The sequence below is a fragment of the Centrocercus urophasianus genome, unplaced genomic scaffold, assembly GCF_019232065.1.
Source record: "Centrocercus urophasianus isolate 14NV4802_14NV808 unplaced genomic scaffold, USGS_Curo_1.0 seq_10, whole genome shotgun sequence".
In the NCBI taxonomy this organism is placed as follows: Eukaryota; Metazoa; Chordata; class Aves; order Galliformes; family Phasianidae; genus Centrocercus; species Centrocercus urophasianus.
Window position 1 is genome coordinate 80192718 of NW_024884142.1, and position 16337 is coordinate 80209054.

Genomic DNA, 16337 nt, shown 5'->3' on the forward strand with positions numbered 1-16337 from the left:
CAATAACATATTTGGGAGACATCTGCCAGCTTTCGCAAAATTCAAGATTTTCAGCTCTGAGAGAAGTCAGATGAAGACCTTCAAATCGCTTAAGAGGAGGCAGACTGGGGTAAAGGCACACGTGTTTTGGTAGAAAAGCTTCCCATCTGCCACCCGTCCCTTCCAGCTCTGCCCACCCAACTCCCATATGCTCAATCTTCATTCTTATTTCCAGATCATTTTCCTCACTAGCTTATGCACTACAGGTTTCTTTTAATTCACCATCTAGCCCTTTCTTTTCATTTTCCATGCCTATTTTCTCCACAATTCCTTAAATTTCTTCTAGATTTGAAAAATAACACTTTTTTTTTCTAGACAGATGTTACAGAGACTATGAATTAGCATTTTTTTAGTATCCCAAACATGTTTACTGTGAAGTTTGCTCTTAGTAGTAAACTGGACAGGTAGTTTGTTCTGTTTCTGTGAAAAGAGGACTTTCATAGACACCCATCAAGGGCAATTACCACTCCTTGGAGGTGCCAATTTCTCTGAAGGTTTTTTTCTTGCAACTTCCAGTGTCCCTTTTTGTTTAAATGAGCTTAATCTCCTCCAATAGAATTGAGCTTTCATATGGAATAACCATAGAGAGGAGCTTTCCACACAGACTTTTGTGAGAAACCTCAAACAGTATTCTTAAGAGCAAAACCTTTCCCCTAAGAAGCCCATTCAGGTAAACTCTATTAAACATATATCCGCTTGTATGTAAAAAGAAAGAAGTTTTCTCCCTTCCACCAGTGAAAAAACACTTTTTGTTATTATCAGAATCATGTCATCAAAAACACGAATCTCCAAAGTTCCGAGTACCAACAACCATAACTTTGATGAAGCATAAGCTGCTAAAATAACGTTAACCAAGCTTAAAAATCTCTTCACGCTGGGTGAAATTCAGACTGCAGAAATAAATACCATTCAAAACTGTTTAAGTAAATATGTGATTTCTGATGAAATTATCCAGGCAACGTGACTACAGATATCTCTATCTCCATACACTCTGCTTTCTGCGACATACTCTACCTTTTGCAAAGAATATGTTACAATACTTTACCTGCTATTTCTACACGTTACCCTGATGCTGCTCTTGATGTTGAAATTACATGCAGAAACTTCATTCAGCCATTATCAGGGTACAGAAGGCAGCTGTTGATACTGAAATAAATTATTTGCTGTTTTGTTTGAATTATTTTTGCATATCAAATAATTTTGAAACAGATATTATGTTGATTATGTAGTGTTTATCACTGAGTAAAGCGCAATTGTGCTAAAAAGATTTAACAAGAAGACATTTTATTAGTTTCTAATCTGAAATATATTTGAGAAACTTTTCAGTTTGTGCCTGCCAGCAATAGCTAGTAAGGAAGTTTATTAAAGAAGACCTGAAATATATCAGAGGAATCTTATAAAGGAACAAGAAAAAAATACATTTTGGTGGCTTTTATAATTGAAGCTTGCTACCAAAGGCAAAAATTTCTATTCAGTGCATTGTATACATTTCAAGTAGCACCTGCTCCCTTCAGCATTTTTCCACCTCTTAGTTTAAATTTATCAATATAAATACAGATTAAGAAAAAAATTCTGCCTATTTTACTTTTTTTTTTTTTAATTTTTATTTATGTTGGTGTTATGGCAGTGGAGGTTGAGTCTTCCTGCCAGAATTCCTTTACATTTTGTTTCTGTGCAACAGATGGCAGTAGAGGGAATAGTCTGACATAAAGACAAAGGAAACAAGCACGTGGAATTTGATTCCTCTGCGTGGAAAAAATTTCATCCATTGATATTCACCGATGCTTGCTGAATGTTTATGGAGACCAAACAGCGGGTGTTAGCACAGTGAAGCAGTGGGTGGTGCAGTTCAACAATGTAAAAACAATGGCAAAAGCAATGTAAAGGACAAACCATGTCCCGGATAGGTATGCCAATTTTCACAAGTACGAAATGTAGGCTTTTGTCCATTGCTGGTGAAAATGCATAGCTAATGGTGGTGATTGTGTTTAAAAATAGAGTTTTGTAGATGAAAAAAAACTTCTCTATCAAATAGTGTTACTGTGCTCTTCATATTGGTTGTAATTTCTATGGAAATAAATATGAGGCATTACATTTGGAGCAGCCTATATACTTTCTACAGCTTAAATAGGCTTCAGGCTGTAGGGAAGGTCTGTGCTTTCATTCTCAGAAAAGAAGTTACAAAAAAAAAAATCCTACTCATCTCATCTTTTTAGTCTCAAAATTTGCATTATATGTAATGAAAAATGATTATGAACAGGGTTTTACAAGTGAACTATAGGCTACAGTAGAGGACTCAAACTGTCAGAGGTGTTCATGAACCATTAAAAATTAAAAGTAATATAATTCCGTACTCTTCAGGTATAGTTCAGCTCTAAATTCAAGTTCCCACTGAAACTACTTACATTTTGCTCATCGCCAATAACGTGAACTGGGTAGTCATCAGTTCTGGTTTCAGACACCAACTTTTCCTTGCTGCAGAATATAGCTGAAACACTTCACGTCATACATCACAGAGCACTGAATCAAATGATTTACGAGTACCTCACAGGGAACTGATGCTTCTAATTCATCAATCAAAAGTGTAAGCTGCAACAAAAATCATAGAGTTTTTGGTATCCTCACATACCCACCAAGGCACATGGAAACATAAGGCAAATAGAAAACTCCTGCCAGGTTTACGAAGAATCCTAGGAATTTTCATGCATGCGTGCTCTTACCCTCCCACTAAGCTGTTCTAAGGGTGCCAGAGCAACCGAGGAACTTCCACATACCTCTGCTTCAGGGTCTCTAGTGCTGCAGTATGGCATTAAGCTCCACAGGACTTGGATTCCTCATCCCCAATCTCAGACTGGGCAGTATTACACTGGGACTCCCCTCACAAAGGAAAAATAGCGTTTTTCCCTTTCTACAGACAGTAAATCCATATATTCTGATTTGGTCTTTCATACCTAGAATTTTGTTTTTGGTTCCATCTTGTTTGCAGAAAGGACAAGAAAAAATGATAATACAGTGATAAACCTTCTTTTGCTTTAGTCTGGTATTTCTAGTACATTCCCTCTTCTCCCCATGGTACATTTCCAGTATATTAGCAATATGACATATTGCTTCATCTAGACTCTGTGGATTATTGAAGTATTTCTTCCTCTTAATGAGAGAAATTGGGCATTTGTTTACTATAAGTCCTGCCTTACTCATTTCAGGCTGTGGTAAATGTTTGTTCAATGTCCCCTATCAGCTACAGTAATAACTCATATTCTTATGGGATCACAGTGTCTCACTATTAAGACAAATGTTTTCGCTTTTTTTTTTTTTTTTTCTTTTCTGAAATTTCGTTATGTACAAAGTAATTTCCTCTCTGTAAGTTATTTATGCTGTTGCAAGCACTAAGGAAGGATCACAATTCATTCAAACATCAAGAGACAAAAAGAAAATCCACATGGAAAGCAACGTCTCTGAAGAACTGCTCTAGAGCAAACATAGCTTAACCTAGAAAATTAGTTTCTCTGAAGAAGCGTGAAGAACAGGAAAAGGAAGAATAACCTGGGTGGACTATCTCGCTCTCCAAAGTGTGTTGCCCCTTGATGAGCTTGCTGCCCCATTTTGCAGTCAGGGAGTATGGATCCAGCCAGATTCTTAGAGCCAGCTCTGCCTGAGTATAAAAAGCTCCTTATGGCACAAACTTGCTGCGTTGATAGCTTTGTGCATTTAAAATGCCCACAAATGCATCTTGCATCTATATACCTTTAGAAGAGCTTGGGTTTTTTTCAGTGTTGTTTCAATGATAGGGTACTTTGTCTAAAAGTTGTTTTATAAGTGAACTTGAACACTATTTTCTTACTGCACAAAAATACTGATTTTAAACCTCTGTTTTCACTTAACTCCCAACTAGGAGGCTTAGATTCATTAGTTCAAGTTAGAAAAAAAACTGAGATGCAGTACTACTGGCCATTCACATTTTCCATGGGATTCTTATCTCACACAGCCCGCTGAGACATTATTTTACGTAGCAGTGATAGATAGCCTTGTCGTGCTGCTGAGGCTAACTGCTGCTTTTGATTCTAAAAACTGCAACGTTACAAGTTTACAATGGAAAAAAGAAAACAGTTGTTAAAACTGCTTTAGTCTCTGGGGACAAAATTACAGCTCATTTTTGGTATTGTGAGTAGCTAGACTCAGTGTAATTACAGTCTCATTTTAATCCCAAAATTAAATGGATTTCTCCTTGGCACTTCCCAGCTCATGGGCTCACTGCTATGTAGCAATGCATGTTAAACTGTGCTCCAATTTACCGTCGGGCCAGCAAGTACTAGAAATGTGTATGTACATAAAGTGTGTTTGAACCACTGGAGGGTGGGCATGACTAAGTTATATACTCTAGCAGAGCCTCAATCGATCTTTTCTAGCTTCTTAAACCCCTTTGAATGTGGATTTTAACTTTTGTGCCTTAAATTTTCTTGATTATCTTGAGTCTTATGATAGATCTTTCTTTCAAAAATCATCAAATTTTATTTTAGAGAAAGAAATTCTAGTGCTTATACCTTCAGAAAACATCGCAAAAACTTGACCGTAAAAGCTCAGAAAACAGGAGAAAACTAAAATGACCTTTTTTTTCCTTTTCTTCTCTCCTCTTTGACTCTCCCTTCCCCCCCACCTTATTTTTTTTTTTTTTTTTTTAAATTTTATGATTTGGAAAGTGGTAAAAAAGAGTCATGATTTCTGAAGATATGCAATTCATCCTTCACAAACTGCTGTAGCTTTATTGTGTGTTCCAGATGAGTAAAGACAACCTACTCTAAATGGAATTTAGGATTGCAAAGGTAATAAAAATAATTCCATTTCTATTTTACATTTTAAAAAATAAACAGAAATATGACAACATCCTAAAATTTAAGTTAAGTTTTCTGATGAATAATTTGTTCAGGAGAAGGTAGAGTCCCCAGGATACATCGGTCCAAAGGCTCATCACAACACAGGTTCTTTCTTGAAAGACAAATATAAAAAACTTCCTTGTCACCTACTGTAGGCATATGCACACACTTCTGCCAATATCTCTTTTAATGTGGCATCACCTTCTACACCTTCAAAACCTTCTCTTCAGTTCTCAAATATTCAGAGGGATGTCACCACCTTCGCTTGTCCTTCCCAGTGCTTGTCTAGACTCCTGAGACTCTCTGCTCTTGAGATATCCTCCTTCACTTGCTTCTTGCCTGACTGAAGAAACCTTGCACTAGGTCCCTTCTGGTCTCTGACCTTCTTCTCCCTAGTTTAGGGAGAAGGTACCTTTATATGTTCTTCCTTTGAGTAACTTACGTACAGAGTCTTACTCTTCTTTCTGTTGCTCCTCCTCTACCCTTCAGCCCAACTTCTCGTAGTTTCTCTTGCTGCTTGATACTATCTGCCCTTAAAATTTATTAGAGAATGGGTCTTGGGACATAGAAGTTTGATTTCAACTTCAGACAGCAGCACTGCCAAATCTGCATAAGCCCTGTTATGTAAAAATGGCAGAGCAGTCACAACAGTATAGGCAGAACCTTGGGACCAGGACTTCTTATCTAACTCATACCCTGATGATTTTAAAATGCTTCTGTCATCACATCCTACATTTATCCTCATGGTTAATGAGCCTGGGTACATCTGAGGTCAGACTGCCAACATCGCAGAATCCAGCCATTGTTCAGCTTTTCCCCTACAGGAAACAAATACCACAATCTTTCACTGGAGGAAACTGATTTGATTTCACTTGCAAATTCCCTCTCCTTACATTATTCCAGATAGTACTGCATAGATACTGCAGTACTTTTCCTCTTTTTACATACTGTGAAGTACTTGGCTGGGAATTCTCCATGCTCTAATGTGGTTGATCAAGAATTTAACAACTTCCTATAATTTAATTGAAAAATGAACACTTCCTCCTCCTTCAGATGAGGTTTCCATGGAAACTGTTCATGGTATTGTTGCTACAGAATACAGGGATTTTATTAATGGGTCTTTCTATTACTTCTGAATTTAAAAAACAGCTCTTGCTCAGAGTCTTGAGGCTTCCACATTTTTCATTTGTTGCAGAAAAATGTATTCAAGTAATGAGGTATATAAAACAGGCTACAGTAACAGAGTAAGAGAGCCTAAATTCTTTGCTCTGTAGAACTTAGGCTGAGAAGCGATAGTTCAGGTGGAGTTGCATTTTCCATTTGAAACTGTTCATGTAGAATGAAACCAGATACCTGTTATGTGGTAGTATATTTTTGATTTCAGAAGCTGATTCTAGGCATCACTGATTAGAGACATTTTGAGTCCAGTGGGAGTCTCCTGAAAACCAATTACATGTGAGAAGCACCATTAGTGTGAGGGAAGCATCAACTTCTTATCTTTTTGATACTCCTTATCAGCAAGCATGCTTAGCAACACCTTTCTACAACTATCCATGTGAATATCCAGACCACAAAGCAGATCCCATTTTATCATGCCAAATTATATCATACTGTGTCCTTAGACACTGTGAGTAAATGGACTCAATCTTTTACACCATGAAACTTCCATGTAGGACAAGAAACTTTTTGATAACTGAGCCATGATTTACCTCTGTTTCAGTCAGGAAAGACTTTCTGGTATTTGGTCTCCATCTGGGAAAAATCTGAAGCAAAGTCTACGTCTCTTCTACCTAGCAGCATGGAAAGATTGGATTTATGCTGTTGTAGTAAGGACCATTCACAGCTAAAAATTTGGAGAAGTCTCTTCCACTCAGTGTATTCACTGATTTTACACTATAAAGCAAACTTTTCTACTCACCTAGAAAATACTTACGTGACTATTACAAAAAGAGAATTCAGCTCTGGGTACTGCTCCTCCTGAAGGATGCCTGAAGAGTGAGGTGGTGAAGCCACAAAGCATGTTTATGCTTAAACTATGTCTCCAAGGTTTCATCTACAACTGCTAGGATTAAAGAAATATTTCCTAAAAGGAGGAATGTGAAATGGCAGAAATTATACAATGTCCCTTATCTCCTTTAAATCTATGTAGACTTCTAGTTGGTAAGTCCTGGAGAAATGAGAAAACTGCAAAAACCTGTTTTGCTGATACAACTTTACATCAAAAAGAGAAAGAGCAAGCCCTTATCTAGAAGTTATGCTAGCACTCGAAGAAAAATAACCATGTTATGTATATTATATATATTATATATTGCCATGCATACATGACAATTTTACTTCCTCTTCTGTTACTAAACACAAAATGGTCTTTGTCATCCATTTCTTTTGTGTTTTTGCTGTTAATTAGCAAGCCCAGAATAAAGAAAACATGACTTAAAAGAAGTCAACAGGAGGCAATGTTCTGATCATATATGAAGATGCCATGGTATCTTACTAAAGAAATCCCATCTTACAACTTTGCCAGCTATATCTGGAGGTTTCAATTTGTTACTTTTGATCTAGGACTATATGACCCCTTTTCCTCTTGTTAATTAACTACTTAAGAATTTGCTGAACATCCTATGATCTTTGATGAAGCTCTTCTCAGTGCTTTTCATCTGTTTACAGAGCTCCATTCAATAATACTGGCAAGATAATGTCATCTGAAGTCTTGATATTTGTGAGAATGACAGTCATCTTTGGCACTGCTACAAATCATGATAGATTCTCCTGAAACTTAAGGTTTTCCCATTTGGTAATCACGTTTTTGGAGCTGTTGGGGAAAAAGTATTTAATTATGTTCTTTTTTTGATGCTAATATCTGAATCGCACCAGGTAACAAATGGCTCACAGTGAAAGAATTCCCATAGTGCATTGTTAGGATGTGTCTAATGTTTCTACTACTAAATGATCAGTACAAATAACAAGTATAACAGAAATAAATGACATGGAAAGAATACCTTTCGATATTGCTGCCTCTGTTTTTACCTACAAGCAAACCTTGCATTTTCTAAGGAAAATGGAAGATAAAAATCTGTAGCCTCCATATCATTTGCTGCATGCGAGAAAATGTTGCTTGACTATGCATAAATCATGCCCAAAAGCATTGCTAGACATCAGGAAGAATTTTATTTTCCCCGCTCTTCTACAGATTTTTTTTTTTTTTTAGTGGAGCAGTTTTGTTTTATTTTCAATTTACCCTGCTGATTTTGAAATGAGGAGAGCTAGCAACTCTTTGCCAGTTTCACAGACTTTAATACACTTGCTAGATGAAGTGTTCTGATAGCTTTCCCATGGCCTCCTGAATTTTACAGCTTTTAAGTCTGAAAAAAACCCCACACCTGTATGTAAAAGCTATTTCTATAACACTGTATAGATGGAGGAAAACTATGTTTTATAGCAAAGAGAAATCTAAGCTGGTTTTCCCTACTGCTGACTTCAGACACTCACCTTTACTTCAGTGAAGCTCTACATTTTTTGCAATCCAGTTCTTTCCCTTGTAAGATGTAAAGACACAACTTGCTTCACAGTCACAAGGTATTACCGGTCACTTGTTAAATCAAAAATTGGCAGAGTCCGTACCATGTCCTCCCGTCCCTTGTCCAGATACTCCCATGCCTGATCCTCCACAGAGCTAGAAATGTCAGGATTGCATACTCTTGTGAGTCTGGTGAAGACAATTAACTTCAATCTCCACTGGATATTCTTTTGATTGTCCGCATCCCAGCTATGGCAACAAAGTGATTCTTTTCACTTGAAAAATGAATTTTCGTTCTTTTCATTCATGTGACCATTTACACAAAAAACAAGCCCACTACTAGTATGCATGGAAGATAATATTCAGAGCTGGGTAGAGAGATTTGACGGTTCTTAATTAATTGAGGAGGCTTTTGGAGTGCCAGCCTGCAGAATTTATACATTAGTTTGTTGCCACTGTCATTTTCTGAAGTTGTAACATCATAACTTGAAGACTGACTGGATAAGAGCTTCTAAAGGCCATTTTACTTTAAAGAAAGGAAACAAAGATTTGCCACATTATATTTCCTTAGCTGGACAGTGGAGCTCAATTCATTTATTATTAATTCTGTAATCATTACCTAGAGCATTCTTCTCAAAAGAAAGCAAGATTAGTGAGAACAGTTATAACATCTTTGAGAAACATTTTATATCAACAAGGATTGTAATGCATGTAAACTATACTTTGATGAGAATAAGGAGAGGGACTGTGCAGAAACATGCAGAGCATCATACTTTGGAGTCCCTAGAAGCAGGGCTTACAGCATCAGGCATTGCAATCTGCTGTCTTATCCATAAATATTTTACAATATAAAGTTCACACTTTTCTCTTAAAATTACTGCATAGTCTTTTTTAGAAAAGAAACTTACCCATGAAATTCCAGTACTAAAACACTAATACAGTTTTTACTTAAAGTCTTAAGACAAACAAAGATCTTTAAAACAGCTAAATCAAGTAGCCATCCCATTTTGTCTAATGCATGGATGTTGTGACTTAGGTCTGCTGGCAAGAACTACCATCAGAAGGCTGAGTCAGAGTATAGCTTTGTAAAGAACAACTTATAAAAGCAAGTGCTTATACTCTGCTTCTGATATTTTATTGATCAGTGTGGGTGTTCAAATGGTGATTCTCTGCTGCCAGCTCTGCTGAGTAATAACTTGTGAGCTCTTTAAATATTAAATATAGCTGGAAGACTTGTTTTCCACAGACAGGCGAATCCCATTGTTTAGATTTTTTTTTAGGGTTATTGTATTACAAATAATTAAAGAAACAGAACCAAAAGGTTAAAGCTCTAAGCAGCTCTTCCACAGCTCTTAGCTAGCTAAGAACTAATGGAAAAATGACCCAAAGTTTGGTGGTTCATTTCATTAGCTTTTAAACACTGGTATTATTCTCATAAGCAAATTGTAATTTGCAACAAAGAAATCATGAAAGCTGATCTGGAAACATTCCACATATCAATGTAATCAAGATTTCCAATAGTCTTTTTAGTTTTCTCGGCAGAAATCCTAGGAACAGAAATCAAACAGATCAAAGGACAGGAGCATAAATGCTAGGAGATTAGTGAAACAAGGTTTTGCAAGGACACTAAAAAGTCCTCAGACAAAGCCAGCGCTTCTAACTGGATTAGAAATAAAGATGTACACATATTGTCTGATTACCTTGTGGCTGTTGGCTACAAGATAGGCTGGTATTGAATCTGCAATACCTGGTGCTTGCGCTCAGAATTGCTCCACTATAAACAAGGATGTATTCACAATTCTTCTGAATAAATTGATCCTGTATTTATCTGAAGATAAACAGGTTTATCTGAAGAAATATATTTTTTATACATGGAGTTGTCAAACTGCTGAAAAAAAAAATACACAAGGTAAGTTGGTTGTACTATATGTAAAATGGCTGTAAAGCAGAGAGGAATGGCAAGCTGAACCTGGAAACAGTTTATTTATCAACACTATAATGGCAGAAAATCCTCTCTTTCCTAAGCTAGATGAGTTTTAAGAATCAAAACAGCACTAGGAAAGCAAACACTTTTGTTTAACTGTCATTAGATAAGCAGATTTAAGTCTAATATCACTGTAAACACGTAAGAAATGTGTTTATTTTCTTCCAGTCAAGCTTTATTAGTTACCAAAGAAAACAACACTGGCACACTAGCTGTTTCTTGAAAATAGAATCACATTAAGAACCACTGAAGAAGCCTAACATCTATGCACTCATCTTCTTTAAGGAGCAAACAATCAGGTTTAAAATATCTTATTCATCCTGTTGCTGCTGAATTTTAAGAACAAGATAAACTGTAAACTAAACAGTACCATGCACATTACAATGATACAATTTACAGTTAGAAATTTATCACACTGTTAATATGACACAGCTTAACAGTTCAGGAATAAGCACAATCCTAGAAGAAAAGAGGGGGTCTCAGTTTGCTTACCTTTTTTTACCTTATAAAGTTTGTTGTTGACTTTGCATGCATGAATGAAGCATGATTACTGTTGTCACCTAAAGGAACACCTTAAAGTTTCAACTTTTTATTACTTTTAGAATTTGATCACATTCTCCCAATCCTCGGAGGAGAGTTTTGAGGCAAAATAAATCTTCATCTGTAAAAATTAAATTACATTGCTCAGGTCACCTACACAAAACCTCCACATTTTTTCAACAAATGGATTCACTACTATAACTTGTCTTTAAACATTCAAGGAATATTTACATAATGTTGTAAGCACTGAAAGCTCCTGTAGTGCTCACAGTAGGATATGAGGATTTCAACTGCATACAACTCTCATTAAAATTCAGCAAACTACAGAGGAATTGGAAAATCACACAGAAGTTAAACAAAGGAAAATCAAAACAGGCAAATAGCCTTTAAGTTAAAGAAGGAAAGAAGATGCTTTTGTACAAGACCCTTCCCATCCACAGTGGGATAAGAAGCAGCTCTGTCACTATTGGTCTATCGCTGTCCACTGTCCTTGGTTGTCCTCTTTTTCTGGAATAATCTGAAATGACGGAGGGAGAAATTAGTAGCTCAGATTCAGCCATCTACCACTTCTACCTCTGCAGGCTTCTGCATGCAGTCTGCATTTTTTATTTGCAATCCATGTGTATTTTGGAGCAAGAATAGGCAGTTCAGTAGAGCAAACCTGCATCCTATGGAATAACCCTGCTCTGCACAGCAATTTGAATTTGATTCTCACTACATGTTTGATGATGAAGGAAAGCACATTGGCTATGCTTACAGAGTACCTCTGTTTTTCTCTGGGCAGACCCCAGAGTATATAAGAGATTTGACAAATCTGGCTACATTCACAGATAAATGACCCCAGGCCATAAGTGCAAGTGAGCACTACCAGATGATTCTATTAATTTCAGTTAATACACCAAACTCATGCAAATGATTTGCTGTGATGCTGTGAGAGCTGAGGAGTAGCTCAGACAGGGAACAATTCTGTTTGAATAACAACTGCCTTCTTTTCATCTTAATCTCTGAAAAAATGATGAAGTAGACCCTGCAGGCAAGGGTATCCATGAGCCTGATAGGATGCCATTAGCTAACGCTTTGCTTTAGTGTTTAAAGAGCCAATGAATCTGTTGTTTTGTTTAGCTCTATGAACTGTTTTTTATATGACAGCTGTTGGATACTTAGATTAATTTGTGGATTGTTGTGTTTCCTTACATCTTTCAGTGTATTAACCTTTAGCTGTCTTTCACAGTTAATCTCAGCTGAAAAGGAATATTACCCTAAAAATTCTAAGAAAATAATTTTTTTTCCTCCTTTCCTAGTGGCATTTATCAGACACCAAATTAGAAAAGAACGATATTTAAAGGTTGTTTTCTTGGAGTTACAAGCTTTCACTTTTAATTCATTCTACAAGTAAAGCTGACAGGTTGTGACCAGCTTCATTGTTATCAGAAGATATTTTAGGGAATACAACTGTAAAAACATAAGCCAAGTATTCACATACACAGCCTAAATACTGGCTCTGCTCTTAGACCACCAATTACCGGGACATCCTTTGTTCTCCACACATTGATCCCCACCAGGAACAGAAATGAAATTCTTCTTGCCATGCAAAGCAAGGCAAAGTGCAGCATATAATAAAGTCACACCGTCCATCAAAAGAAGAGAAAAGACAAAAGAAAATAATTTCCTACCCTATAAAGTCAATGGCTTCCTCTTGTCCATTGTTTTTATCAAGATACGTAGCATAGAAAGGAAAGGCTTCAAGAATGCTAGCTTCTTGCTTTGCTTTGTCTCTTTTGATGCAGCATCTGAGCTATTGTAATTGCAGTGAGAGCAGGGTGGGTCGGTCTCTTCTCACTGCTGACAAGGGGAAACGGCCTCAAGATGCACCAGAAAAGGTTTAGGTTGGATATCAGGAAACACTTCACAGAAAGGGTTGTTAAGAACTGGAATAGGCTCCCCCAGAGAGGTGGTTGAGTCACCATCCCTGGATGTGTTTAAAAACTGTTTGGATATGGTGCTCAGGGACATGATTTAGTGGCGGGTTTTTAGAGTTTGGGTAGTATGGTTAGGTTGTGGTTGGACTTGATGATCTTTAAGGTCTCTTCCAACCAATTCTATAATTCCATGAGTCTAGTATCCATTTTTGTGTATCTTCTGATAATGTTATCTCAGAGTTTATAAACACACACTACTTGCACATGATGTAGGTCTCAGCTGTTCCTCTGAATGATACAGGTTTCTGTTATTCCTCAATAGGCAGTTTAGAGACAAAATGCTCCTGGAAGGACAAGGAAATCTCATCAGATTTCCCAGCACTGTGCTTCAGGGAACTCCTCATGTTAAATTCTGCTGTCAGGCCAAAGTTTTCATTTGTCTTATTTCTATGCCCTGATTTGGAGTTACACTCATCTCCTGCACAGTAAAATAATCCTTGTCAAAAGAAGACTTAGTAATTTCTTTTCTGCCTAGCATTAATGTAACTGTATCTATTAGATGCAATGTGCTTATACCTGAGAGTAGAAATATGTGCCTAAAAATATGTATGTATTTCCTGGCTTTGATAATGAAGACAGTAGTACAATTCTATCAGGCTATTTGCCCCAAGCATTCTGGGTGATGATTTTCCATTTCCCACCAGACCCTTCATCCAGACACCACCCAACTGGAGACCGATGAACAACGTCTGAACATTTCTTTCCAGAGAACACACTTCATTGCTTTCCCAGTGATTCTGTATCTGACAATATTAAGACAGAAAGATCGCATAAATATGAAGAATTCTACAAGAAAGACTTCCATCCCTTTATATTTTCATTTGAGGTGTGAATGGCTTTCATCATGAGCAACCCTCATTTCTTTTGATTGTTCTGCCTATGAGCATAGTTTTTTGTTTTTTTTTTTTTTCAGTAAGACATTTCTACTGTATTTACTTCCTCCAAACTCTTTTATTTTTCTGAAGAACTAGAACAATTCAGCTATACAGAGAATTACCTTACAACCCGTATTACCTTTCTCAAGCCAGTGAAACTAGTCTCTAAAAGCAAGCCTCAAATATTCTTCTTCCAGTGCTATGCCAGCAGGTGTTTTCTAAATATGCAACTCTTGCTACAAGTGTAATTACCTTTTTGTAAGGAACATGAAAATTGATTGACTTATAGTGCTAGAGAAGGACAGAGAATTGCAGGACATAACCACCCAATGTCAGCTGATGAGAATCAGACGAATTTTTTTCTATTCATTATGATAGTAACTGCAGTCCTGTCCTTTTTGATACTTGGTATTCTTATCACAAAAAACAAATTTACAGGAGGTTGTTTTCACCTGAAAATTCATCCTGCAGAAAAACCACCAACTTATTTAAACGTTTGTATTGTCCAATAGCCTTCTCTGCAATACCTCAGTAACAAAGAAGAAGCTCCTCATAAATATGTAAATTATGTGACATGCTTGGGTGAGAGGACATAAAGATGTGATTTATCCACAGCTTCTCCCTAAGAACTTCATAAAGACAGAAACTACTATTTCAGACCTGAAAGGCAAGAGGAGATGAAATGTCTGGTCCACAGTCTCATAATTCAATTATAGAAACGTAAACAGACCTTAAGTCTTCTAGGAATGCTTTCCTTGAGAAGTAGTCAGAGGACTGAAGGCTGTGGTCCCCATGTGCACTGACATGGTTACCTTGGAATTACATCTTTAAGCTCTACTTACACTTTACTGTTTTCTGTAAATTTACTTTATTTAAAAATGCTTTCTATTGTTTAGAGCTTTATAGATCGGTGCAAGTGACCATTAGTGTCTACTGTACTCTAAGTTACATTGAAAGTCTTGTAGGCATAGGTGAAAATGAACTTGACAAAGAACTGCCGTCTGTAAAGCTGTCTAAAAATTCAGCCACGTACTATTTCCCATTTCCAACTTTACTCACCAACAAGCAAAGGACACCATGTTTAATTAAACATTCATAAGAGTCATCCAACCGTTTATTTATCCAAAAGCAAAGAAAGCAGGGAACTAGCACTCACAGTGCCATACCTCATCTTTCTGTTCTTTCCTTGGAATGTTGCTTTCTGTTCCAGCTGCCTGACTGAAATAGTTATACCTTGAAATTATCCTTCAAACCAGAACAAGTGAAGTTTACCTATTTGTAGAGGAAATCTACACACCACTACAAACACACCACACAGCTTGTCTAACAGCTGCAAAGTATAGCTTCTAAATGTGCATATATAAGGCTTGTGCTAAATGTGTGATAGGGTGTGACAACACTGGGCATTGTAAATTCAGAATGAAAACTCTAGTAAACTTACACAAAAATCTAAAGGCAGCAAAACTGATCAAGAACTGAACATCATCATTTAAAACACAGTTGCCATCATGATGTAGAGAGAGCACACAGGGCTCTTGAATATGATTGTATTCCAACAGCGTTGATGAACATTTCAAATACTGTTCTCTAGTCCATTAAACTCATTTTGTACCCATGGAATCCCATTATTGTAAATAACGAATTGTAAATAGACAAATGCATTTGGAAACAATCTATTGATGAAAATGAGCCTAAGTCATGCAGTTAATAACATCATAAATAAAACAACGTCAAAGGAAAAGCAAGATTCTATTAAAGAGATTTATTTTCATAATAGTCTCTATTGCAGTTGCACTTTGAAATCCCTTCCGCATGCTCTAGGCATAAAATAAAAACCCCTGTCAGAAAAAGTACGCGACCAAGGAAAAAGGTTGAAGCAAATATTCATGAAAGCCAAGTGACCTGACTGAAAATGCACTGACCACAGATAGGAAAAGACTGTGACTCTCTCAGTATGATGCCCAGATGTACACTTCTCCATCTTCAGATCTGGCAAACTCCCATGTGAATAGATGATGCCAAGCACTTCAAGATAAATCTTTCCTGCAATAGGAATCTGCTCTCTTCTGTATCTGCAACTCAGATAGCTCTCATGCCTCCTCTAGCCTAAAGCTGATGCTGCCTAATATTGCCTGTACAGCCCTCACAGTGTGTAAAGATGTTCCAAGAATTACAAAGACTTACTTGTATCTTGCTTGGATACCAGCACATCTGTCACAGAAGAGCAATGGCAATAGAAAATGAAGTGAACATGCTCAGCAAGCTTTCAAGTGAACAGATTTTAACTACTATTCTTCATTTGCAGCCTTTCAGTATATTAATACCAAAGCAATTAACTACTAATTCACAGCTAGAACACTCACAGGTGCAAAGGGCTGTATTCATTTAAAAATTTGTGATAATCTAAAAGAGTCAGTAAAAATGCATAATTTGTTTTGGCTATACCAGTATGTCTGAAATGTACTAATGTGCTGATGCTTTCATCCGTGTTAACAAAAAATAATAGCTCGATCAACAAAGCAGAACATGAAATAT